Below are 27,472 nucleotides of genomic sequence, written 5' to 3' on the forward strand. Positions count from 1 at the left end.
GCTTTATTTTTGGATGTGTCCAAAGCGTTTGACTTGGTTAATCATGTTGTGTTGCCAGATAAACTCCATAATTATGGGTTTAGGGGTCCTTTTCTGTCTTTTCTTGTTAACTATCTATCCAATGCTCGTTGTAATAGATAAATATAGAAGTGGTCTGCTGCAGATTAAATCCGGTGTTCCTCAAGGATCTATACTTGCACCTATTTTGTTTAATTTATATGTCAATGACTTGAGCTCTGTCTGCAAACTGTGCAGTGTTTTTCAATACGCTGATGATACGCTCTTAGTTGCTAGACATAATGAATATAAGATTGCATTATCTCTTATCCAACACGACAGCGAGTTGGTTATGGATTGGTTCAGCAATAACTTAATGTTAAGAATAAAAAAATTCAATTAGTATTTTTTTACAATTACTTAAAGAGAATTCCTAATTATATATCTATTCGTTTGCACAGACCAAATTGTGCTCATTGCAAATGCCCTTCTATCATACCTGTGTCAACGGTCAAATACTTAGGTGTGTTCTTCGATTCTGACATGTGTTGGAATACCCATTTGTCATTTCTCTGTTCCCAGCTTCAGAAAGTTGCATGTTTGCTGCACTCTATAATAAAGACCCTTTGCCCTATATATGTACGCAAGCAAATAGTGTACGCCTTAGCCTACAGTGTGTTAGGCTACGGAATTTGCTTTTATTTCTGCTCTGCCTTTTGGCGAAAGAAGGTCCAACAGCATACTGATGCCTACCCTTAAATCAGTATTGTATGGTAGGGCACGAAATGAAGATAGTAGCGTTGTTGAACTGTTACACATGCCTCACTTTTCTCACCTTTTTTCTGGAACAGTAGTTTTTAAGCAAATCTGGACAAGCGATTTTTGTACACCATATGTTTCTGTGAAACATCTGCAAACTCGCGTTCGTTTTCTTGTGCCTAGAGTGCGAACCCATTAGGCAAGTGTCTTCGAAAAAATTATGTTCCTTCTGTTCTTAACGGGTTACCGAAAGAAATATTTTCTACTAATTACCAAAAGATAGTGAAAGCTTGTCTAGTGAAATTACGTTCTTACTTCCAGTATTCTGTTTTGATGCTATGATTTTACATGTTCTGTGTTTTTCTCCGTTTCTGTGTATTTTGCATCCGCTCTTTCTGAATCCATTTTACTTCTCTCATCCTTTTTTTTCTTTGTTTGGCAACATGTGTGCTCGGTGCATGAAATATATGCTGTCTGCTGCCGGGCACAGCCATTCAAGCCTTCTAAGGCTTTGGCAGGCCCGCATTTGTACTGGAATGAGGAAATAAAAATTTCATTGTTATTATTATTATTAAAATTGAACAGACCAGTGCGCAAAAACATTTAGAGCTTCTCGAGAAATCCAGTTTCTCTAAGAAAAGTAAAAACGCACGACATAACAATTGCATTATCACCTAAAAGCAGCGCAGGATGAAAAGGAATATACTCGTCATAAAACTGAGTACAGTACTTTTTCCTTACTTCTTCCAGTTTCGCACAAGAGAATAAAATATGGTTAACCGTAACTTCACCTCCGCATTCCTTGCAAACAGGTTTATGTTGTTTTGTCAGTAGGAAATTGTGTGTTAGGTGCGTGTGTCCTATACGAAGACAGCAGATAATCACTTCCTTAAAACATTCCTGGTGGGTGCAGGATTTCCATTCACCTATAATCGGTTTTACATCGTGTAGTTTATTTACTTTGTTGTTCCACCCAGACTGCCATTTGTCTGCTGTACAGTGGGCCAATTCTTTAACAGTACCACGCGAGCGCCGACCAAACTGCTTGTCAGCGCCTTATCGCGGCGCGGAGCGGCGAAGTCAACGAGAATAATCGCGCGCGCACAAGTTTGCCCACACAGCGATTTTCGTCTGCTAGGCTCTTCCCGCGATGGCGACACAACCCCGGCCGTGTTGTTCTCCCCCCGATTGATGACAGCGGCGTGATGAAGCAGTAAACGACAGGCTGGGCAAATCTTTGTTAACGTTTTAGGTATGCCGCTAGCCTTTACTCAGCCGCAAAATGCACTACGAAGGCGCCCTTGGTGACAACGCAACTACGGTTGTGCATAAAGTGTGGTCGCCCCGTCGAATGTTTTTTACTCGCTGTCTAGGAGCAAGAAGAATGCCCCCACGCATCCCGGAAGAAACGCGGCTGCGTATTGTTGCACTAGCGACAGCGGAAAAATCTCAAAGGGAGATAGCTAGGGAAGTTGGTGTGAGGAAGGCAACAGTTAATAGGATTATTCAGGCCTTCCGTGATGAAGGCCGCATTGGAGACGCACCCAGATGTTTAAACCGGAAGACAACACGAGAGCAAGATATGGCCATCGTTGCTGTAGCTGCTGCGGATCATTTCATGACGGCGGGCGAGATAAAGGACATTGTCGGCTTGGACACAAGTAACGAGCTTGTGCGAAAACGGCTACGTGAAGCAGGCCTCACGAACAGATGTGCGGCCCAAAAACCATTGCTTTCGGCCACCAGCAAGACAGAAAGGCTGCGGTTTGCGCACGAGCATCTGCAGTGGACAGTGGACGACTGGGGTCAAGTAGCATTCACTGACGAGTCGACGTTCTGCAATCAGTGGAACCAAAAGCAGAGAGTCTACCGTCCAGCCCTGTCAAGGTATGCAGAGCTCAGTATGTGTGTGATTGTAAACGATGCCCATGGTGGACCTTCTACTCAGTTTCATGTTACCGTCAAATTCGCAAAAACGCTTACTGCCTTTGCCACAAATGAATTGAGCAGCTTTGTTTCTCCGATGTAGCCTACGTTATGCCTTGAAAGTGCACCGACAATATGGTATTACATTCAGATATTAAAAGTGGCTGTTTTTGTTTTTGTAGGTTTGAGCCGTGCTACAGCCAAGCCGTACAATCCAGCGGTCGCACGAGTGTCAACGTCTGGGGAGTCGTTACCAAGGACGGACTCGGGCCCATTTGTCGGATTCCCGGTCGTTTCTTCTCGGAGGCATATATTGAAATTATTGACAACAAACTCTTTCCCCACGTGCTTGATGGACCTTTTAAGGACGGATGTTTTTACCTTCAACAAGACCTTTCTCCTATCCACACTTCCCGGTCTGTGAAGGCTCACCTAGAGCAAGTTGGTGTCATGACACTGCCATGGCCGCCGCAAGGGGCCGACCTCAAAATAATTGAAAATGTGTGGGGAATAATGAAAAGAAACTTGTCAAGAATGGGCCTGCACCATGCGACTTCCGACGAGCTCTGGGAAGCCGTCAAGGGGGAATGGGAATTGCTTGAAGCCGACACGGACCTCGTACCAGCTCTGTATGAGTCCCTACCTCGACGCATGGCTGGGGTTGTTCAGTCGGATGGAGCTTGCATGGCTTACTGACCACGCACGAGTGCGCACATGAGCGCTGGAACGCACGCGGCCGCCATCACATGGATGATGATGTGCCTCAATAAACAGTGGTTGTGCGTCAACATCCAACGAGGCGTCTTTATTCTTTATCGTAAAACGAAGCATTTGTCCTGTTTTGTTCATGTTTTTCCAGGGTATGCGCAATCATGCGATAAATTCTGGCAAAAAAATGCAATATAGTTACTCGTGCCCCTGCTATTTCGGTTCGGTCAAGAATATGCGCACTCAGCAAACCGTGAGAGGGGTTGTGTCCCATTAGTGGGAAGAGCCTAGTCGATGACCGTCGCGACGGAAGAGACGTGCGCAATCGGTTATTCTCGCTGGTTTCGTCGCTCTGTGCCGTGATAAGGCGCTGACAAGCAGTTTGGTCGACGCTCGCGCGGTACTGTTAAAGAATTGGCGAGGTGTACGACGAATTAAGTTAATGAAATATTTGAACGGTATATTTACTTTCTTGATTTGCTTATCATGAGCTTGAGCAGCGCAGGAGTCTGCTCTTTCGTTGCCTTTTATGCCAATATGAGTAGGTACCCAGCAGAGTTTTATATTTTGTCGTTCACTTGTGGCTGTTATGTTGCGTATAATGTCACCAAGCAGCGGATTGATTGCATGTCTAGAGTGAAGGGCTGTAAATACACTTAGCGAGTCTGTGTATATAATACTGTTTGGGAGGTTCTCGTTCACTGTACTTTGTACGACTATAGATATGGCGTAGCAATCGGCAGTGAAAATGGAGCCACACTGTGGAAGCCTTACTATTTCATTCCAATTTCCTTGTACCACTGCACTTCCAACGTAAGCATCTGTTTTTGAACCATCTGCAAAAAAGCTCTCAAAGTACTGCACTTTTCCTTGAGTGCACGAAATTCTTGTATGATATGTTGCTGCACCGTTAGTTTCTTCCGGAAGTGTGTAAGAGTGAAATCGCAGATTGCAGGGAAATTGTACCATGGAGGTAGTGGGTCTCGTCTTTGTGCAATACCAGGTAATGTGTTTAGCACGGCAATATCCTGGCACATCCGTTCAAATCGCAAGAGCAGTGGCCTGGTAGCTTGCGGAGTGTTTGCCAGCGTATCAACACTGAAATGGCGGCTTGCGGAAGGTGGTCTCCACCGCCGCATGGCGGCGGAAAAACGCCTTGTCCACCAGAAACGAAACTGTACGCCTGTTGCTCATCAGTATACATGCTTCTAGGGGCGTGAACAGTGGAAGGTAGGCATGTTCAGTGACGAATCAACTTTTTCGACTGTTTGGGATGTGAATAGCCGCATCTGGCGTCGAGACTATGCGAGGTATGACCCCCACTATGTGCAGGAGGTTGCTCGCAGCAGGCGATGCACCGTCAGTGTGAGGTGCTATTTCGAAAGATGGACTAAGCATTTTGTACAGGATAGATGGAAACTTTACAACAGAGAAATACTGCTAAATTCTGGACCGTGTTATGCTTCCACATGCTCTTGATGCGCCATTCCCGGACGGCAATTTTAATTTACAGCAGGACATCTCCCCAGTGCAGACAGCAAAGAAAGTGAACGAACTTCTCACTGAACGCGGCATTCGAAGGATTCAATAGCCACCGAAAGAAGCTGATATGAACATTATCGAGCACGTGTGGGGAAAAAATTGAAGCTGAGCCTGTCGAAGAGCGGCCTCCAGCGTGTGTCCGCTGAAGGTCTCTGGAAGGCTGTGGAAAGGGAGTGGGACTGAATGAAGCGTGACACCAGCCTCGTTGAAGCTTTGTACAGATCACTGCCGTCAAGAATGCAGCACGTGATAGCCCTTCAGGGAGCCATGAGTAGCTACTCAGCCCCAGGTCGGCGTGCAAAGATATACCAACTGACTGGAATTTGACATCGCCTATAGCTCCGGACTTTCAGTGTTTTCGTTTCCTTCACTGTTTTCATTTTGAATGTTATCAACTGCATTGGATCACCCGTGCATTTCACCGCTTCAACTTAATGACCCTTAGCTTCAATGACGATGACGACGATGGTGGTGGTGGGTTTTTCTAGCGCGAGGGTACATCTGACCAAAAAGCGCCAAACACAAGGTGATTGGTCCTCACGAGTCAGTCAGCACAGATGCAATTGACATTTTCTGAACCTGCGATAGAACCAACGATAGAACAAAAGAGCGGTCAAGGATTATTGTTGTATTCAAGACCAGGTCAGGCATCCTCAGCAGCAGCTCTTGCTAGGTAAGAAGGGCAAACCTTGTGACAGCTAAGAATGGAAGCTCAGCCATCTCCTCAACACTGAGAGGGGATTGAGGTGATTGTGAATAAGAGATTCCACATAAAACGCCTACGTTAGTTAAAAATCATAGGCACTAAAGAGGAGAAAACTTACGCCTTAATTGCATGATGCAGCAGCGTTAATGGTTGCATGCAAGGTATGCAAGAATCAATTGAACGCTTAACTTCACAAAATAACTTTTTACAAAAACGCCTAGACGATATGGAGGACAGGTCGCGCCGCGATAATTTGATTTTTGAATCTGTCAGCCCATAATAATAATAATTGGTTTTGGGGGAAAGGAAATGGCGCAGTATCTGTCTCATATATCGTTGGACACCTGAACCGCGCCGTAAGGGAAGGGTAAAGGAGGGAGTCAAAGAAGAAAGGAAGAGAGAGGTGCCGTAGTGGAGGGCTCCGGAATAATTTCGACCACCTGGGGATCTTTAACGTGCACTGACATCGCACAGCACACGGGCGCCTTAGCGTTTTTTTTTATGGAGGAAAAACGCTAAGGCGCCCGTGAGATGTCAGTGCACGTTAAAGATCCCCAGGTGGTCGAAATTATTCCGGAGCCCTCCACTACGGCACCTCTCTCTTCCTTTCTTCTTTGACTCCCTCCTTTACCCTTCCCTTACAGCGCGGTTCAGGTGTCCAACGATATATGAGACAGGTACTGCGCCATTTCCTTTCCCCCAAAACCAATTATTATTATTATGGACTGACAGATTCATCTGAAACGTGGCAACAAACTGAAAGCACACTGACCAATGCACTAACGAATGTTCTTGACTCGCTACCAAACGGCCAATTTCAGCGTGGTCATCGTTTAGGGATATTTTCCGCTAATAAATGCAGACCCATTATTGCCAAGTTTACCAACTACAAAATAAGAGTTCTTCCTATCACATCGCAATGATTTCAAGGAACACAACATTTCAATAAGCGAGGATTTTTCACCCGCCACTCGAATTGCGAGACGGAAACTTACCGAATTTGGAATCGGCCATCCGGGATCACCCAAATTTCGCCTTCGCCACAATAAGCTATACATACGCGGCAAATGCTTCATATACAATCCATCTAACGAAACAATCGATGAAATCGAGCTGCCATCTGAACACGCGCCCCAAGGATCAGTCGCTTCGCCACATGGGGCATCCTAGTGGCGCGAGAGGGGCAGTGGTCATTCATCACCATCTGATGTGATTCTTTATACTAACATCAGAATTATCTTGAGTAAGAAAACTCTTTCATTGGCAATCGACACCTGTTCTGCGCATATAATCGCACTTACTGAAACTTGGCTATCATCTCAAATTCACGATAACGAACTATTTCACAACGCACATCGCTTCGCAGTATATCGCAATGACCGAACTAATCAGCGGGGAGGCGGCGTACTCCTTGCTATTTCGAAAGACATACCGTCATCATGCACCTACACTAATAGCGTCTTGGAAACTGTCTGGGCATCAGTTACTCTCGACCATCAGAAAATAATATTCGGCGTATGCTATCGTCCTCCTTCTCAACGCTCGTTTATTAACGACCTTCATGACGAACTTGACATAATACACACCAGATTTCGATCTGATTCCTTCTTTTTACTAGGTGATTTTAACTTTCCGACTATTTCTTGGGTTACCCAGCCTCCCACCCTATCTCAATTTTCAGCTGATGCCAGTGATTTTCTTGATTTATGCTCCCTTTTTTCATTTACACAATTAGTCACTAACGCTACCAGAATCTCTGTCAACGCAGCCAACACTTTAGATTTGATCCTAACAAATCGAGCTGACTTTGCTTCAGCCATGACCTACTTACATAAGTGATCACTCTTTGCTCATTTTCAACATTAACACTGCCTGTCCTATAAACCTGCAAGAAAGAAAAAAACCATACTAGATTATATTAGAGCAGACTGCGATGCCATTAACAATGAATTATCAGTTTTTACTCAAAACTTCTTCAGAAACTTTGACGATCGCTCTGTGCAAACTAACTGGGATATGTTCACGGCCAAAGTTTACGAACTCAGAAATATGTTCCAAAACGCACCATCCCTTCTAATCCTCAAGAACCATGGTATACCGCCCATATAAGACTCCTATCTAACAGAAAAAAGCGCCGATATCGCACAGCCAGGCTATCACTATGTAACGCTCACTGGGACGCCCACAAAACTGCCGCTGATGCCTATATAACTGCGCTTAAGCAAGCAAAAGATAACTTCCTTTCTAACACTTTACTATCCATGCTGTCTACCAACATTAAAAAATTTTGGCGCGTCAACCCGCATACCGAAGAATCTATTAACGGACGCGTTAGGTGACCCTATTCCGGCTCATTTATGCGCATCAGAACTTAACAAAACTTTTGTTCAGAATTTCTCACGCACATCAAACACCAAACATCCCGTTCCATTCCGGTATAATTTCCCAACTATGCCTCAAATTGTCATCGCTTCATCTGGCGTTGCTAAACTTATTGATGCCCTACAATTTCATTCATCGCCCGGTTTTGACTCCATTCATGCAAAATTAAAAAAAAATGCAATTGTCTACAGTTCCTTAATACTAACAAAAATTTTTCAGCACTCTCGATAGTTCCATTCTGCCAACACAATGGAAAGTCTGGAAGGTGGTTCCATTATTCAAATCAGGAAATAGAACCTCCCCAACAAATTATCGCCCCATCTCGCTCACTAGTACTTGTTGCAAACTATTAGAACATGTCATCTTCACCAACCTTGTGAACTTTCACGAGTCTAATTCGTTTTTTACACCCGCACAGCATGGCTTTCGGAGGTCATTTTCTTGTGAAACCCAACTTGCCAGCTTCACCATCAACCTTCACCATATTTTAGATCGCGCATCAGAAGCTGACTGCATTTTCCTGGATTACTCTAAAGCATTTGACAAGGTATGTCACCACTTATTTTTAAAGCTAACCCAACTGAATATTGACTACAATGTTCTGAAATGGGTTGAATACTTTCTTCTTAACCGATCGCAGTTTGTTTACGCTAATAATTTTAATTCACCTTTCAGCGAAGTTTACTCGGGCGTGCCACAAGGGTCAGTGCTTGGGCCCTTTTATTTCTTATTTACATCAATGATCTCCCTTCCATTGTATCATCTAAAATTCTTTTCTTTGCTGACGACTGTGTTGTTTTCCGCGAAATAAAATCCCCCAACGATGCTAACATTCTCCAGCGTCATCTATATAGCATTTCTCTTTGGAGTATTCAATGGCTAATGGAACGTAATACTAATAAGTGCAAAATTATGGGAATATCAAGAAGTTCCAACTCTCCGCCTGTGTACTACCTAAATAACGTTGCCTTTGAAGCGGTTACTTCATATAAATACCTGGGTGTTCATATTTCTGCTGACCTTAACTGGACGCGCCATATTCAGTACATAGGCAAACAAAGCTAACCGCATGTTGGGCTACATGCGCCGTAACTTTTCCAAAACTCCATCTTCTTTGAAATTATTGCTTTATAAAACACTAATACGTTCTAATCTAGAATATGGCGCAGCGATATGGGATCCTCATCATGAAAAACTGATGACTTTGCTTGAGCTGGCTCAAAATAACGCTGCTCGTTTTATCATGTCCAACTTTAACCGTACCGCAAGTGTAACAAGCATGAAAGCTAATCTTTCTTCACCTCCTTTAGCATCCCGCCGGCAGACAATTCGTTTGAGCCTTTTTCATAAACTATACCATCACCCCACGCTTCGATTCCCTCTCTTCGTCCCCCAGATACGTGTCACATCGCATTGATCATCGTCACAAAGTCGGCATTGAATCATGTAACACTAAAACGGCATTTCAGTCTTTCTTGCCTCGTACATCACGTGAATGGAACCGCCTTCCCGCAGATATCGTCGACATAATTGATAACCAGCATTTTCGTTCTGCACTAGCTAACATTGTATAACAGGAGAATGATAATACTTGTTCTGTAATATGCATTGTATCTATGTATTTTTGTTTTGTAACCACTCCCCTCTTTAATGCCTTTGGCCCTGAGGGTTCAATAAATGAAATGAAATTTGCTACTTTCTTATTAGTACCTCTAATTACATTAAACACACACATTAGCATGTATCAGTGGGCATACTAGATCGCTTAGTAGGCCACAAGACACACAAGGTTTCCTTTTCATTAAGTCCAATGAATGGAATTTCGACCACCTGGGGATCTTTAACTTGCACTGACATCGGTTTGGTTTATATGGGTTTAGCATCCCAAAGCGTCTAAGTGCCTCGTAGTGTATGTATGTGTGTGTTAGTGTGCAAGCGGCGATCAAGATCGAATGTATTTTTTTATTTCATTGTCTTTATCTTCTCTTGGACAGAGGAGGAGACAGGATTAAAAGCTCGTAAGCTTGACAGAGGTCCTGCCCCCTTTATTAACTTGGCAGTACAGTACACAGGCAGAGATTTTCAATTTTCGAAATAAACACTGAAACAAAATAACAAAACACTTTGTAAAAAAGCAGCGCTATGCATTACAGCACAAACATAGGTATTAGAAAAACAAATAACTGATCACGGGGAAACGAAAAAAAATAATAACAGGTATAGGTTTAAACTGAGTGCAATATTACGTAATCTCGTCGTGATGCTGGATGCGGCGTTTTATTGCCCAGGGCTCCTGAATGGACCTGAGCCCATTAATTAAATCACAGTGACACAACAGGGCACTGCGGCACAGGTGGCCTTTCTTTATTGGGGTTTAACGTCCCAAAGCAACTCAGGCTATGAGGGACGCCTCAGTGAAGGGCTCCGGAAATTTCGACCACCTGGGGTTCTTTAAAGTGCACTGACATTGCACAGTACACGGGCCTCTAGAATTTCACCTCCATCGAAATTCGACCGCCGTGGCCGGGATCGAACCCGCATCTTTCGGGTCAGCAGCCGAGCGCCATGAGCACTGAGCCACTCCGGCGGCTGCGGCACAGGAGGATTCCTCGCTCGTGGCTGAGTGGTAGCCGATGTAGCCAGGTAGCCGCATCTGGGGCTCTGTCATGTGAACGTACGTATACGTCTCCTGCAGCGTTATAACTTCTGGTGAATCTTCTGCAATGCGAACTCTCATTTCGGAGTACCGCGCTGCAAGAAAGCGCACGTTCCACTGCAGGATGGATGGTATGCGGGAGGGAGTCCGGCGACTAGCCATGATGCTGGATTATCTGTGCGGGAGCACCTGCTACTTCTAAGCAGGCCTGGTGTCCATCAGTGCCCAGAAAGTGCACTGAGGGCGCGCAGCGCCAGCTTTAGGCGCACAATCTCAGCGTCCAGAGCGTCAGGAGGCTGGCCATGAGAAGCGGCTGCAGGCTCGGTCCGCACTGCACTGGACGCCGGGCAACCAGATCGCCGCTGCCGGCGCGGCCGCTGCTTCGGTTGCTGGCGCTGCTGCAGGGGTGCTCTCCTGGCGGCCTGCGCATAAGAAAGCGCGTGCGGCGCTTACTGATACTGCTGGGCTGGGGCCGCTTTTTTAGCCCGGACGACGGCTTGCACCAGCCGCCTGGACATTGGTGCCATGGATGTGGCCAATAAAGTGGCCATGTGATGCTCAAGCTGCCTGCCCAGGTGAAAATTTTTAACTGGGAATCAATTGGTTCCAGTTTAACTGGTTTAAGGAACAATTCCCAGTTGGAGCTGGACTGGTCCCAGTTGCGACTGGGACCAGTCCAGCTCCAACTGGGAATTGTTGCCTAAACCAGTTAACCTGGGACCAGTTAGATCCCAGTTGCAACTGGTCAGAGCCGCTGAAAAAAATGCGCTTCATATATGAAATAACAGTATTTACACCGATGCGTGTTTATTTCATGATTTACAGCAGTGCTTGCTGTGTGAGCTGCTGTCTCCGCTCTGACTTTACACAGTCCTGTATCTTCTCACAGAGAATGTTGGTCAGATTCTTCATGGCAGCCCTAATGTCATTTTTGTTTACTTTCCCCCAGTGCTCGAGGGTTGCTGAAAATGAAATGGCAAAATGTCAGTCAATGCGAGAGGCATCTATTAATGGGTCTCACCTGCCACAACGTCTACCTTTTCAGGAGTTAGCCGTGGTTTAGCCGTTTCGGCAGTGCCCCTCTTCCGTGGTGCCCTTAACGCTGCGCATGGCGAGGCCTGATTGGGTCCAAATTGCTTGCGCAGTCTCTTTTACAACAAGAAAACTCTTCTTGTGGCTCATGATCCTATTGGCTTGGACTTTTGTGAGCAGAATACCCTTGCGGAGGTGAAGCTGTAATCAAAGTTTATGCTCAAAATATGAGCCTGAAAAATGAGCTGGTTTTGCACCGGCAAGTTCACTTAAAAGTACAAGGCTTGTACTTACAGAGCCATCAGGAAGGTACGTAAAATCTTGAGGAGGTTCCTTGCTGGTCCCTGAAAGTTACACCCCATTAAACATTCAAAGACTAGTACCTTTCAACTGTTAACAGCATATAGGCACGCATGGGCTAGGTAGCTGACAATTCTCTTAATGTCTCCAGGCAACTCACCTGTTGCAGAACCACTGGCTTGAGGCAGCCGAGTAGAGGGGCCTGTGTGACAGAGTGTGTTGCATGTTTCATGAGACTTTTGTATGCTAGAGCCTCACCTAGCATCACACTGAATTGGCTAAGCTTACAGTTCGGCTGCACAAGCTACATATGGTACTATCAGCAACGAATGAAACGCAAACAGGAATACTGCAGCAAGATTTTGATTTGAGCTAGTTGGTTGTAGCATGACATCAGTACTGAAGTTCCAACATAAAGGCACCAAATGTATTAGTTCCTGGAGAGAGGAAATATAAGTGACATTAACGCTTCTAAAATTTAGATAGTATTTGTGCCTTCGAAGTGAAATTACCGTCCACTAGAATTGAGGTTCCCCCTTCTAAGAGGTTCTCGCTTTGCTGTTCCATGATTCAATTGCCTTGTTCGCATTTCATTTGTTGCTGATATAGCACATGACGTCTAGCATCCTAAAGCGACACAGGCTATGATAAACGTCATAGTGGAGGGCTCTGGAATAATTTGGGCCACCGGGGTTTCTTCAGCACTGACATCGCATAGTAGATGGGTACCTTGCATTTTGCTCCATCAAAACACGACCACTGCGGCTGGGATCAATAAAAAACCCACGTCCTCGGGCTTAGCACTTGAGCTCCCTAACCACTGAGCCATCGCAGCAAGGCTGCACAAGCTATAAATACACAAAGTAGAACTGAAATCTTAAATTTCTAATGGCGAAAGGATGCAAATATAAACTCACCTGCAGTGGATGTGCTGGCAACAGCTTTAAGTGTGGGTTGTTTAGCTGTAAATATAAGCAACAGAATCAGGATGAGGCATTTCAGGTACGAAATTAACCTGCAGTAATGTCGCCTCACCCGTTGTTGAACAGTCCCGCTCAGCAACACATCGTGCTGGCAGCCCAGCATTTTCTGTATACAATTAACAACACAATAAAGATCATACACACGAAATCCATTCAGCTGCTTGCAGCATCCAACTTACCGTCTTTTGCAGATTTCTGCCCAATAGCGGGGCACACTTCTTTACAAAAGACCTCATCTGGCGCTGCATGTAAAGAAAATTATGAGTTGAAAGTCAGCTTGCTTAGGCACGCCTCCATGCAAAAAAAAAAAAAAACTACCACACAATCTGCAAATGTCCTTAGTTATGTCACGTTTTCAAACTGCACAAGAAATTTGTGCTCTGCAGGTTGTAAAGTATAACATACATGTCTGGAATGGTTTGCTAAATAAGTAATATTGAATTTGACTTCTCAGAATATAAAAGACTAAAAAAGGCATATACATACGTGCTGTGTCAAAATCCGCAATGGCCCCTTCGTCTTGCTTTTCTTCCGCTGTTGAAGGTTTATTGAGGTTAAAAATGCAGGCCAAAATGTGTGAAGCACTAGCTTTCACAGTTTGTTACGCCAGTGCTACACACTATTAAGTACATTGGCTTGAATTTTGGTTCCCAAAATACAAGAGACTGAAAAAAGTGTATACATATGTTCTGTGGCAAAATCCATGTTGGCCACTTTGCCCTGTGCCACTTTGTCTAGCTTTTCTTCAACTGTTGAAGCAGGATTATTGAGGTTAAAAATAAAGCCCAAAAAAGTGTGACACACTAGCTTTCACACTTCCTTAGGCTGGCATTATATATTATTTAGATTATAGGTTTCACATTACAATAGCAATATGCAGCAGCTTCACACACAGACAAACGAGTGCAAAAGTTTCACTTACGCCTAAAAATATTCGACTGCAGGAGCACCTGCTGTCCACGGACTTGCTCTCGCAGGAACAGATTCTCCTGCTGCAGTTGCTTGCATCGTGCTTTCCAATGTTGCACTTCTTTTTTAGCTTCTCTAAGCTCACTGCTTGCAATAAGCGAGTCATCCGACTCAGATGATGTGCTTGATGCACGCTGGATTTTGCGCTGCACATAATGTTGCAATATAAACAAATATTGTTAATGTTAAGGCAACAGTGCAAAAGAGATTTTGAGCTATCAAATACAACACTTACAGTAACTGTAGAATTTTTGCGATGTGCTTGGCCTAACTGCATTTTCAGGATGGAATTATAGTTGTCCTTTTTGGCAGATGCCTGATTACTTCTTTTCTTCTTGGAAGCCTGGAAATCGTGCAATGAACAATTACTTTCCTGGAAGAACCTGCATTGCATACATGTAATGTGTGCGGGCGGTCTTCAATCGACGTCAATCTGTCTACACACATATACAGTCATGGGTGCGATTTGCGAGGAAAAAAAAATTAATTCTACGCAGTCAGGCAAAGCAGGTCAACGAAAACCAAAGAAGCATGAGGGGTAATGCGTGCTCTTCCAAATGCTCTCTCTATATGGCCAAAGGCTCCCAAGGATAACTTGCTCTAAGCACACAAGCCCAATTTGTTCTAGACTATCACAAAAAAATGGCACTCGCAAAGTATAATTTATTGCCATAAGTGTTGCAAAGAATATACAGTACTCAGTATCAGGCTCTATATGCAGGAAAGTGGAAGTTTAACAAGAGAAGTGTGATAGGTTTACAAAGATGTATCGATGCGGAACCCGAACGAAATTCTTAAGTTCAGTCAGTTTCAGTTTCCCAGTGGCAATATCAGTTTTAATATAATAGCAATGTACTCTAAATCAGAATGAGTTTCAGCGTTAAACAGTTGGTAGTTCACCTTGAAAAGTGCTATTCATAATCTGCCATAGGCACTTGTACAGTGTTCTAGCTGTCATATTTTGTCCACATTTTCGGATGCTTTTACCATGAAGTGGAGAATGCAATTCGTTGAGAAGTAGTTGTGCTCATTGGACATGCCAACGTGATGTCCACACAAAAGTGGCATGCGAGAGAACACAGCCGGAGCACAGCCAAAAGGTAACCAATGGTACAATTACTCTACACAAGTGTGTGTAGTCTCTTTCTTGTCCCATCTCGTGCGCCCATTTCCGCTATGTTTGATAGTCACCAACTAGCCAAACTCCCAACTGTTGACAAGAGGTTGCTAGCTTCCTATCAGATATTCATAAAGAAAGGAAGCTAGTAACTTCTGCTTTACCTCCTGATCAATCCTTCTACAAAGAAGGCAAGATGATTAACATAAATGCAGAGAAAAGTGTCATCTCGACGGGTAGCAAAATTTAAGTAGTTGCATGCAGGGCTGCTTGCAGCTTGGACAAACGCTAGGGAACCCAAAAAAGCACCCTTTTCCTTTCACAAAAAAACATATTTGAGGCCCTTTATAAGAGGTTCATTGCATATCTTCTGCTGTGAACTTGTCTGCAAGTTTCAGTATGTTGTCCACTACAAGTATCACTCTCATGTATCCCATGGCTTTCTTCCTACATTCTGGTATTGATTCTGCATTTGATTGTTTTGATGTCTAGACTTCCGTTACCAACTGAACTGAAGGAAACTGAAAAAGAAAAACTGAAGGCAAAAGCATATTACACATAGTTATGTCAATATGGATGCAGCTGTATACACAGAAACTGCAACCATTTTATTTCCATACAATCCATCGCCTTTTCTATTAGCACTTACGTAAGCACAAACTTTCATTTTGGGAAGAATAGGATTTAAAACCATGCCAAAAGCTTTACAAGTTTGTGGGCGGATCACCGACACAACCATAGCAGCAAGAGCAAAGAACAGATCAAAAACTGCACTAAACAGCAGTCCGTACTTACCACGCATCACAGATAATTTCGCAGGGATCAGCGCAGTCTTTCTTGGGCGGTCTGGAAACTGGGCAATGTCTGCCTGTGGAAAGGGACATAATAGAATGCAGCGGAGAAAAAATAAAAACTTTGTAAAAGCTTCATCTATTCAAAAATCATGGTGAAAAGCATTGCTATGTTATTACCCTGAAGGGAATGGTTCCGTAGCGCTGCCGTACTCAAGATCGCTACCAGCAGCTCTTTAACAAACAGGCTGTCTTTAGGCTGCTGCTTAATTCTTAGCCAGGCACTGTTCGATATTTGCACCCCATGTCCAATGTCCACCTGAAGAAATAAAAAGAACAGATCTTGTGTGTTCTACACATGCTCATTTGCCATGTCTGTATCTTGCAACCTGATTAAAAAAACTATTTACGTATCCTCAATCCTCCCAACTTCCCCTGACCCCATGTCAGCCAAAGCTCCAACCTTGTGGAATAAGTGTTTTTTTAACACCATGCATTGGCAAAGTGAGAAATAAAAAAAAAATATGCCAGGGATCTGCGAAGGTGTATGTACCGAGCAGAAATTTAAAATGTTTGCATAGGCAAATTTCATGTACCAGTGTCAAAACATTAGTAGTTAGCAACGGCTGCAGGAGCATGTAAAGCATGGACAATTATTCGACAGCACTTTGAGTTGGCATGCACAATACAAAATGAAATTAAAGCATATTCAAGACATAAGATGCAGCTGTCTGCAGTAATGTTTACAACATAACAATTGCATCGGTAAATCTTGTCCAATTATGTTGAAACCACATTCTTATTGTTTCAGGCTTTTTAAGAAGCATTCCGGGATACCATATCAGCTTGACTGGGGAGATGTGAGGCCACATTTGAAACTGTAGTAGTCTCTATTGCAGGGGGTGCTGATGGCAGATCCACCTTGTCCTGAAGCACTGAGGACAGACTCTTGAGGGCTTGGGCATTAAAGGAAGAGTCTAAAAACATAGTAATACACCTTAATCACAATGGTGCACACATGCCAAGAAGCTCACTATAAAAGTTCAAAAACTGTCTCCACTACATAATATAAATGCAAGAAGGGGCCCCTTGTTTTTCAGTTTTGCATCACAAGAAAATCGGACAGTACAAACTATAAAGTATTTTCCGAGTTCATATTTTAGAATGAATTCGGTGAATGAACATAACTTAGATTTTTTGTTCAATACTTTTTCCTGGAACACAGCATGCTACCAATATCTCTGTTGTAGCATTCTCGCTTCTATAAAAATGCTGCCTAAATTTACCTACTAAAACAACCACATAATATACAAGCATCAAAGGTAATTAAGTTTGAAAATTTTTTGCAATAAATACACCTAATTTCCACGTGTATCGTTGAGCTTTATGCATCGGCAAACTTCAACATCTTGTGCGTAGTTTCGGGTAGAACTATGTTTAGCTGGATTTATCTCGGAATCTGCTCAGGCTTTCACCAGGAAATAAGAGGCCAAAATAAAAGCTCTGCAGATAACATTAATGCACAGATGATAAGTCACCATGTGGCAGCAATACTGAAAGACTGCAGTATATGACATTATTAATAACCTTTGTCTTTCAAGTGTGGTTAATATACACCATTTTGAATTCCAGCACCATGCTAAAATTAGTACTGAGAAATCAAAAAGCCATCATACCGAGCTCATCCATTTTTCCTATCACTCTCTCCTGGAGTCTCTCGTTCAGGTCTCTGTTTCTTTATTTCCAAGTCTTGCTCTTGCAAGCGTTTTCTGAGGCTGCTCACCTCTGCCAATGCAGCTGACAGAGGATTTTGTTCAGTTTTTTTTTTTCACTTTGTGGCAGCAACTTTCTTTTTTCTTGCCAAAGCCTTTAAAAGATTCTCTTTGTTGGCATTTTTCTGCTTCTTAGGCTCCTATAAATGAATGAAACACAAAGAGATATATTAATATTATTAATAATATATTATATTAATATAACATTATTATATATTAATTACTTTTCTCAGCCTCAGACTCTCGAGAGCCCCGCAGTTTCTGTGTATTGAGGAGTATACATACCACCTCGCGTTCCTCTTGCTCATTCCCGCCGGAATCGACAATTCACCTGAAGCGAACACGACGCTGCCTTACTTTATTTTGTAAGTCTTCTTTGGAGTCTAGAACATTGCCGCACATATCAATAAATTACAAATAAAAATGCATAGGGCTTCTAGGGTAACAAGTGAAAATGCATCCCGAAAAATGTATTTCAAGAGTGGAGTGGAAATGGAGGCAGTTAGTTGCAGACACATCAAATACATATTATTTCTGTGCTGAAGATTAAAACCTAGAGTTGCAAAAAAATAGAGAGTATATATTAATTACTTTTCTTATGATGGACTGATATCACAATATCAAATAAATAAAATCAATCAGTAAATTTCGCTTTTGAAGCAGCGACCTGTTATGTATGGTTATAAACTTACAAAACAGTTTAAAAAGTGCATTCGCAAAGTTAATTCTGATGATCAAGCATGATATTTTTTATTCTTAAAGTGCATCTAGGCCTGAATATTCCAAATGAAATTGTGGATACAGGAATGATAAAGGAGCACGCGTTACCTTAACCACCAAAAAATGCGCTCATTACCAAGTCCTGAACTGTGTCAACCAGATTACAGCCACAACAAATATACAGTAATGCCACCACTGTAACAAAAGCCACTCTTAAGTAGCCTTAATCGTAAGTTTATAGGCCAGTTGTTGCCCACGCGGTCGACTATCTACAACACACGTGTTCTCCCACTGATAGGGCAGCTTTTCGCTCAGTCTAATTTGTGGCCGGCCATCACAGAAACAAATGCCTTAACAGCTGCATCCTGTGAAGTGCACACCAGCCACGCTTTAGCGATTTATGCCACACGCTTTCTTACCACTATATCTGTGACTCAAGTTGGTCGATCAAACAACCTTCTCAGAAACTCATGCGTTCATATCACGATATCTGCAACTCAGGTTGAGTGATCAAGCATACTTCCTAGAAGTGTCTTGCAGTAAATTAAGCTACCCATCAGTTACTCTGCATGCACGAAAAATGGTCGCTACCGCAGGCGCAGAATAATAACAGTTCAAACTTACCTCCAAGCAGCAATATGCGGGCTCGATAATAGTCTGACGAGTCATCCTCCTCAATCCATTTTACTAAATAGAATGTAGACGCGTAGCCCCCGTCAGCTCTAAAATCAAAACCTCGCACGCATTCTATAGGGACGATGGCGCAGCGCTTATCGTCTTCATACCTAACGTAGGCATGCGCACCCATTGTGCCGACAGCCAAAAGAATTTCCACTGATGCGCACGAGGCTGCTGCAGAACACCAACTGCCACTAAGTCCAGTCTTGCAGCTGCGAAGTGCCATAGCCCACCATGAATGTATGGACAGACGATTTTTCGAGCAGCAGCTCGCGCCACCTAGCCTAAAATTCCCTTCTTCCTCTTTCTCTTCTTTTTTTTTAAATCTGATTTGCCAGTAATTATCAAAATTTTACTCGTCCCTTGACTTTTTTTCATGAAACTTTTAATCTCTGCTTTGTTAACACAACACTATAGTATTATAACACACTTCTCGTCATACAGTTTCTTACTGTTAATAGTAAGAAACTCTATGCTTCTCGTCTAATCAGTAGCGATGGCAATGCAAGTGGTACCAAAGTGCCAAAGCATCGCACAAAAAATTATTTCTATATTGCAGATTTAGAACGCATTACTCCGCACTTGGGCTTCAAATCGTATAATTGCAGAATTGACCTTTTTGTGAATGCGGCCGAACTAGCCAAGCCGAACTGTAGTCATAGCCGAGGTTCAATGTAGCCGAGGCAACATCGGCAACATGTCGGCAACAGAAGCTCCTGGCAGCAGTGGTCTTTGCTCCGAAATCGCGATGGCGCGTACGCAGAAGCGAGGAAATTACAAACAGTATTTAAACCCTGGTGCAAAAATCGAGCTGCCGAAATCGATGCATTACTGGCACAAAAGCTGTCAGCAAGAAAGAGGCGTAAGTATGAGCGTATATATACTGCGTGTGCTCGCCAGTTGTGCTTGGATCCGAACGCCGCTGACATACTTTATACATTGTTACACAGGCTCTCAGCTACATTGTTACATTGGCTCTCAGCAGCAGACAATGTAGATAGCTGCAATTTCCACCAGAAAATATTGAGGAAGCAGTCACAATGGATGAAGAAAGCTGCCGACAGCCATTCGCTGCCAATGACTGTGAATACGCCACGCCGGGAGGTGCACTCAGTTCAGCGGTACAGAACTCGGGTTCTGTTTGCGAGCCGGATGCAAACGATCGACGTGATATCCTGGTGAGTATAGGACGCGATATAGGTTTCACATCATGAATTGCCACATATGATGTGGCAAAGATTCAGTATTGAAGCCTTTATCTGGAAAAAGCCACACCCTGTCACTTCTTGCAACATTTCCTCTGATAGGCCTTTATCTTTCCCGCCTGTATGCTGCGAAATGAATTGTGTGCATTTGTTTAACTTTTATTTGTGACTTCGAATGTTCTACTACTTTTGCTTGTGCTGATGGAAATGCTATTGTGTTGTGAACACTGGTTATTCTATTGCAAAGTGAGGGCTTCATTGTTTTATGCTGTCTTTGGATAGCTTTTTACTTTGGGCCCCCGCTTTCATAAAAAAAATTCACGAAATAAAACTTAAGTGGTTCCTGCACGAGAAATCATTTTGACATTACCCTAATTATGTTAAATGCATGAGAACTTTTTTGTGTTGTATTATGTTGCAGAAATACTTGTACAAAAATGCCCATTTGCTTCTCTCACTGAGACTGCAGTATGTTCAAATAAGTAATAGATACCTTCTCTGTGTGTGCAGGAACACCATGCCCAAAGTGAGAGCACAAGCCCAAGCTCAAATGATGCTGCACTTGGCAGTCTTTTCCGAGATATTGTGTCATCAAAGTTGGCAGTAACAGAAGGTGACATGTTCTTAATGGTCCTCAGGTATGCACTCAACTCGAGGCTGACATTTAGTGCACTTCTTAGCCTTACTGACATGGTCAATGCTTTTTTGAATGTCCTGTTCTGCCACATTCGATGTATAAGCTAAACAAGATTTTTGAAGGTAGTGGGGCAGGAATGTCATTTCATTATTTTTCCCACAGTGCACAATTTATGTGGGTGAAGCTGTGCCAGGTGTATCCCTTCACTGCTGTGAATGTGGTCAGCCATGTGGAACATCTGCCATGGTGGATGCACCCTTTTTGTCCTTTTAAATCTGCCATCACAGTTATGCAAAATTTTAGAAACATCCACCTTTCTTGATTTAACAAAGGCCCTCAAGTTGAATAGTACCTTGTTCAACATTTATGATGGCATTATGTATCGCAACTTTGTTGATGCTACTAGTCAAGCTGGCCACAGAATCAGCTTCACACTGAATGCAGATGGCAGTGAGTCCTGTATTCAAGTCGAGTGGCACATCGATTTGGCCTATCCAACTTATTATTATTGACCTGCCACCGACAGACAGGATGGTGTTAGCAGGTCTCTGGTTAGGAAAAGACAAACCCCACATTGGCATCTTTCAAGGTGCCTTTGTGGAGGTCATGAACAAATTATCGCAGGAAGGATTTGACCTTAACTATGAAGGCAGAAAACAAAACTTCAAGGCCTTCTGCATTTGCTATGCTGTTGATTCTGTGGCCAGAGCCCCCACGCAGGGCGTAACTGTTTAATGGATACCACGGCTGCAATTAGTGTCTACAGAATGGCGAAAGGGTTGGAAGAGCGACGAAATACGCAGTTGAAGATAAAGACAGTGCCGAAAGGAGTGAGGAGCAGATGGTGTCAGGTGTGAAAAGGGCAATAGTAGAAGGGTGATCTGTCAATGCTGTAAAATCTCTCCCCACTCACCAACATGCAGCAGTTTAATATAGTCTGGAGCTTTGTTCCAGGCTATAAGCACTACATCCTGTTGGGAGTGGGGCGGCAGTTTCTGGACTTGTGGCTTGAATCGCCAGGTTCTTCATTCTATTTGGGTCGCTCTCAGGCTGCAATAGACAAACGCCTACTGACCATTGCACCTCCCAGATGTGAAACGCACACCTAGACCTATGAAAGAGAGAAGATAATGGAAAGCGAAGGAGTTCGAAAACTGGCTGCTGTTCTACAGTGTTCCTGTGCTGGAGGGCATCTTGAACAGTCAGTACTTGCAGCACTGGGCATGTCTGGTGGAGGCTGTACACATCATGCTGGAACCCACGGTGTCATTTCCTGACCTTACTCTTGCAGAGAACCTTCTTTTGGACTTCTTTGTCCACGCTCAAATCCTCTATGGAAAAGAGTGCATGACCTATAACGTGCATCAACTTCATATTGGAAAGATTGTGCGACACTGGGGTCCATTGTGGGCTCACTCTGCATTTCCGTTTGAGACGGGAAATGGCACCTTGAAGGAGGCTGTGAAGGCTGCCAATGGCATCCCTCACCAGGTATGCTGTGTGTTGCAGATTGAGGGAGCAGTTGAGAAGTGCATTAAAAGTACTACTCATCAAGGTGCCATCCAGTACTGTGCCTCACTAGACACAGCATCAACACAGAAAATTGTGTACATCTATGGGGGGTTGCGCTTCTTTGGTCGAGGTAGGCCATATGTCCCTTCAAGCAGCGCAACAAACAAGGAGCTTGTGGCTGAAAACAGTATTGAGTATCCTCGTTTGTTTCAGAGTGGCCATATATTTACTGGTGAAGGCTATGCCAGGAACAAAAAGCAAACAACTCTATGGTACACCTCTCAGATGGCACTTTTGCTGTAATTGTGCACATTGTCAGCAGCACTCAAACATTTGCAGTTGTGCAGCCTCTGAAATGCAGGGTGTTGAAGTGTTGAAGTGAAGTGAAATGAGGGTGTTGAACATGGTTGAGATGAACCACCTGTATAAAGTTATTTCATTCTCCAAGAAACATGAAGTTGTGTCATTTTCGTAAGTCAGTAACATTTGCGTCTTCATGAACGTAGGAAGTGTATTTATTTCACCTGTTCCTAGTTCCTACACCCTTTAGCCAATTACCTTTTGCTTATGTCTGGTCAAATGTTTTTAGGGGATCCCACAAGGTGTGTAAATTTGTAATAAGGCAGTAATTACTCATTGGCATCCACCCAAACGCAGCCATATAGCTACAAAGGAAAACTATACAGGTTTCTCAGAAACTGCGCAGTTACAGAAAAGTTGGAACCCGGGACCGCTGCTTCACCGTAGCAGTCGCTCTACCAACTGAGCTAACCGGGATGGCAAGCTTATGGTAGGGCGAGAGCGAATTGATCAATAACTTGAAGTGGGAACAGTGTTGGTCAAATGTTTTAGGGGAATCCCACAAGGTGGAGTAGATTTGTAATAAGGGAGTAACTACTCATTGAGATCCACCAGAACGCAGCCAAATGGCTACAAAGGAAAGCTATACAGCTTTCTCAGAAACTTCGTAGTTAAAGAAAAATTCATCCTGGTCCAGGGTTCGAAACCAGGATCACCGCTTCACCAAAGTAGTTGCTCTACCAGTAGTGCTAACCGGGATGGCAAGCTTATGGTTTCTTAGGTTTCTCCTGAAAGTGTACCTGGGCTACTACAAGGCCTGCGGCGGCCCCTTTGCATCATCTGGGAAATATTAGTCAGGTAGCATTCTACAGGATGTTTAATGTCGCCACCATACGTGTGACCACCAAAGTCCAAATTACCTAAAAACTCATGTTCAAGCTGCAAACCACTTCAGCCACTGTCTATCGCAGTTTTAGGGAGCGAATATTTTGTTATATGCAGGGGTGTGTGTGTGTGTGCCTGCATGCGTGTGTGTGTAGATGAGTTTAGAGTGTTTGGTGGGATATGGTGAGGAAAATGAGCCCACTCAGAAGCCTGCAGCCGCATTGGTGTAGCCGCGACAGGCGGTTTACGATGACCATGGTACTGGGGCAAAACGGCCGCTTCGAGAATCTCCTCTGCGAGGTTCACTTTCCAGTCTGTGTAGGGAGCCGATTGCTGATTGCTTTGGCAGATAAGACGTAGCTGTTATAAACAGCGATGTCCATAAAATAAAGGAAGATTTTCTCGTAACCTTTGGCGCATCTTCGCATAATTGGAAAGGAAGCCAGTTGTTGGTCCTCGCGATCCACTCTGCCCATGCCTCAGCTGTAATCGATTACAACTTGCGGCTTCAGAACTAGCAAGCCATTCTTGCGACCCTTTTTTCCGGTATCAGTGAGATCAGTTGAACTGTGGCAGGTTGACAGCATTGCGACCTGCTTTTTGTCCTGCCAAGTGAGGGCCATGATGCCTCGCGCAAAGAAGGACTTGCATTCGCCTTTTTGCAGCTTCGCCCTGAAATCCTTCGGCATGTTCTTTCGGTGAAGGCGAACTGTGCCGACAGCATTCGAACCAGCTTCCTTTAACTGCGAAATAGCAATGGCGAAGAATACCAGTTGTTCATAAACACTGTGTGGCCATCGGGCAGACGTTTTTCTAGAAAGCCGATTACAACCGCCTCACTGCACAACAATCCAGCGGTAACTGAAGTCTTCTCCCTTTTTTCTGTGTAAATCGAGAACTTCAGGCAGTAGCCACTTGAAGACTCGCACAGTTTGTAGAACTTAAGGCCAAATGTTGCCCGTTTCAAGGGGTTAAACTGGGCGTAGGACAGCCGACCACGAAACTTCATAAGGCTTTCATCAACTGCCAGACACTCTTTGGGATCATGGGCTGTATCAATGCATTTCAGTACGTGGTCGAGCACAGGGCGCAACTTCCACTCTGAGGGAGAGTGGTCGCAGAATTGCAGACATTTTGAGAGTGCCCAAAAACGCTGCCTCGACATCACAGAAGCAAAAAATGGTGTGCTTAATATAACAGCTCTTGTTGACCAGTAAGATTGAATGCTGCTCTTTTTTACTCGACTCATCAGCACACACATAGCGAAATAAGCTTTCATTTCATCCGGTGTTGTTTCATGCCAACTGGGATCGGGATGCAAATGCTGTCTCTCGCATGCAAAGGCATTTTTGTGTAATGCGATGGTGCTCCAAATCTCGTCTCCTAGGAGAGCATTGAACATTGCCTGAGCATTGGGGTTTGCACCTACTTGTAGCTGGATGGCTCGTTTGATGCCTGGTTGACCACGAAAGGTGTTCTTCACAACCTTTTCCACTGTGTCATCCGCTTCCCATTGCTAGCCTTCTAGTTTTCGCGCCTTCGGATATGGTGGCCGAGAGTCGCACGGATCTTGTGCTAAACACAAGTTGTCTTCATTGTCGCTATCACTGTCCGTAATCCAGTCACTCTCGTCATGTGACACATCCTCTTCATCATGGTTGTCACTCTCGAACACAAGATTGAGAATTTCTTCTGCAGTCAAAGTGCATTTTCTCCGCGACGCCATGTTTGGAAAGAGACGGAATTGCGAACTTTTTGTCGATAAAAACAACAAAACTAACCTCAGACAGTGGACAACTATGTCCATCTGGTGGAAAACACATGAATCAATCACTACACAAGTTGTGTTGTGCTGCCGTCTATTGAATAAACCCAAAACAAACCACACTCTGAGCAGCCGGCGATTCGCCGGCCAAAGTGACTTTGGCCTCAGCCAGTGCGGCCGGAGGATCGCCGGCCGCGGAAGAAAATGGATTAAGCTTGGCACCAGCGTAAGTGGAAGACAAGACACAGAAGAGGCACGCAGGACAATCGCTGGCCCGTGTGCCTCTGCTGTCTTTTTACTTAAGCTGGTGCCAAGCTTAATAATGAATCACCAACTCGCTCAACTTTCTGCATTACTTGAAGTCCCCTAGCGTAGCCTGGGTTGAACAGATGTGGTGATGAGCCGCCCAGGGCTGTCAGGCTCCTTGTCCAATTTTCACAGTTTCGACGCTCAAAGGAAGTGGTCACTTGTCACGCATCTTCCATGGCCAGAACCAATGTTATGCATGACTACTCCCATGTTTGCTGCTAAGACGATGAGTGCCTTGCCTGCTTACGGCAGCTGAGATGCTTAGCCGCGTTGGTTTGGACTGTGGGGTTTAATAGCCCGAAGCGACTAGGGCTATGAGAGACGCCATAGTGGAGGGCTGTGGATAATTTTGACCACCTGGGGTTCTTTAACGGGCATCATCATTGCACAGTACACGAGTGTAGCTTTTTGACTTGGAATGCTACTGCCACTGCCGGGATCGAACCCACATCTTCCGCATTAGCAGCAGAGCACCATAACTACTGAGCCATCGCGGCGGCGAAACCGAAACAGGTGAGAGAAAAAACTCAACGTGGTTTTAGTTTGGTTTTGTAGGTTTAACATTCCAAAGCTAATCAGGCCATGAGGGTCGCTGTGGTAGAGGGCACCGAATAATTTCAACCACCTGGAGTTCACTGACGTGCAGAGACATTGCACAGTATATAGACCTCTAGCATTTTATGTGACCACCGCAGCAGGGATTGAACCCGTATCAGGAGAAAATCAATTATAAATTATATAGCAGTCATAGGCAAACACCACATGGTTATCCATATAATGTTTGGTGCATCATTCGAAAGAAGGACACACACAGCTGCAGTTGCGAGCCGAATAAGCTTTGCATTATTGCATTTGTGTTTAGTAGAGGCACAAAGAGTGAGCAGGTGAAAGATGTATGAGTAGTTTCTTCAGAATTCACAATAAAGGGACCGAAAACTAACCAAAACGTGCCTTGAGGCTGTGGTGGAAATGATGTGTTGCCTCATGTAGTAGAATTGACCTTTGCAATATGGAACAAAGATTTATATTTTTATTTTTTGTTGAAAATTGCATGAAACAAACTGAAATGCCACGTTGCAGCGAGATCTTGCCACTAGATCAGTGCATCCCACGATGTGACCACATCTCAGTAAAATATTATATTTGTTGAGTGTAGAATTTGTTTTCTCTCTCGGAAGTATTCGTCATATTTTATTTTAGTTTACGCTCTCTCCAATGCGTCCTTCGAAAAAAAGGAATGCTCCCTTCGCACTGCAAATGAGGTGTTTTGAGCTTTTGTCACCAGATGCTGCCAAAGGTGTTTTGAGCTTTTGTCACCAGATGCTGCCAAAGTGTTCTGCATTTATTGGTTGAAGCGGTAACAAAAGTTTCGTCGACAAGCCACGCATCACTGCGCCATAACAGCTTTTGGTCTGGAAACTGAAATGGATGCTGTTCTATAGAAGAAAATGGCAAAATTACTGTCTCGCAAGTGTGATTTTTATTACTTTTCAAAATGCATCTTTTTTCAGTGTGAAACGGCCATTCACTCACTGATCATGGTTTCCAGCTTCTTTGGGATACATAAAAACGGGCATTCGGTGATCAATAAATTATCAATTACAATCTTCTACAGCGTTTCTGACAAAAATGTTGTGGAATTGAGTACTTTAGAAACACGCTTTCCATTGTGATGAGAAAAATTCCATGTTTAAAGTTCAGTTGTTGGCGCGCTAAGAGTTGAGAGACAGGTACAGTGCTGGGAAACATGCGGGTTCTGGATGCTTGACAATTTCATACTGAGGACAACTCTGTAATGCATACGATCCATGCGTCACACAC

General features: G+C 43.9%; 2 pseudogenes across 2 annotated transcripts in view; both read right to left on the minus strand.

Moving 5' to 3' along the window:
• Positions 1-11,466: 11,466 nt before the first annotated feature.
• Positions 11,467-27,472, minus strand: part of LOC144120151 (uncharacterized) — a 106,892-nt pseudogene continuing 90,886 nt past the window's right edge. The window contains exons 3-11 of the transcript XR_013312430.1: positions 14,196-14,303; positions 13,914-14,106; positions 13,171-13,242; positions 13,044-13,097; positions 12,926-12,970; positions 12,169-12,210; positions 12,003-12,052; positions 11,698-11,909; positions 11,467-11,638 (exon numbers count right to left, since the gene is read on the minus strand). The product of XR_013312430.1 is annotated as an uncharacterized LOC144120151 (transcript). The remainder of the gene's footprint in view (positions 11,639-11,697; positions 11,910-12,002; positions 12,053-12,168; positions 12,211-12,925; positions 12,971-13,043; positions 13,098-13,170; positions 13,243-13,913; positions 14,107-14,195; positions 14,304-27,472) is intronic.
• On the minus strand, positions 14,665-19,912 carry LOC144119105 (uncharacterized; annotated as a pseudogene). The gene is made up of 4 exons (XR_013312262.1): positions 18,925-19,912; positions 16,706-16,845; positions 16,082-16,187; positions 14,665-15,945 (listed from the first exon to the last, which is right to left on the minus strand). The product of XR_013312262.1 is annotated as an uncharacterized LOC144119105 (transcript).

This window comes from Amblyomma americanum, chromosome 2 (assembly GCF_052857255.1).
Source record: "Amblyomma americanum isolate KBUSLIRL-KWMA chromosome 2, ASM5285725v1, whole genome shotgun sequence".
NCBI classification, from domain to species: Eukaryota; Metazoa; Arthropoda; class Arachnida; order Ixodida; family Ixodidae; genus Amblyomma; species Amblyomma americanum.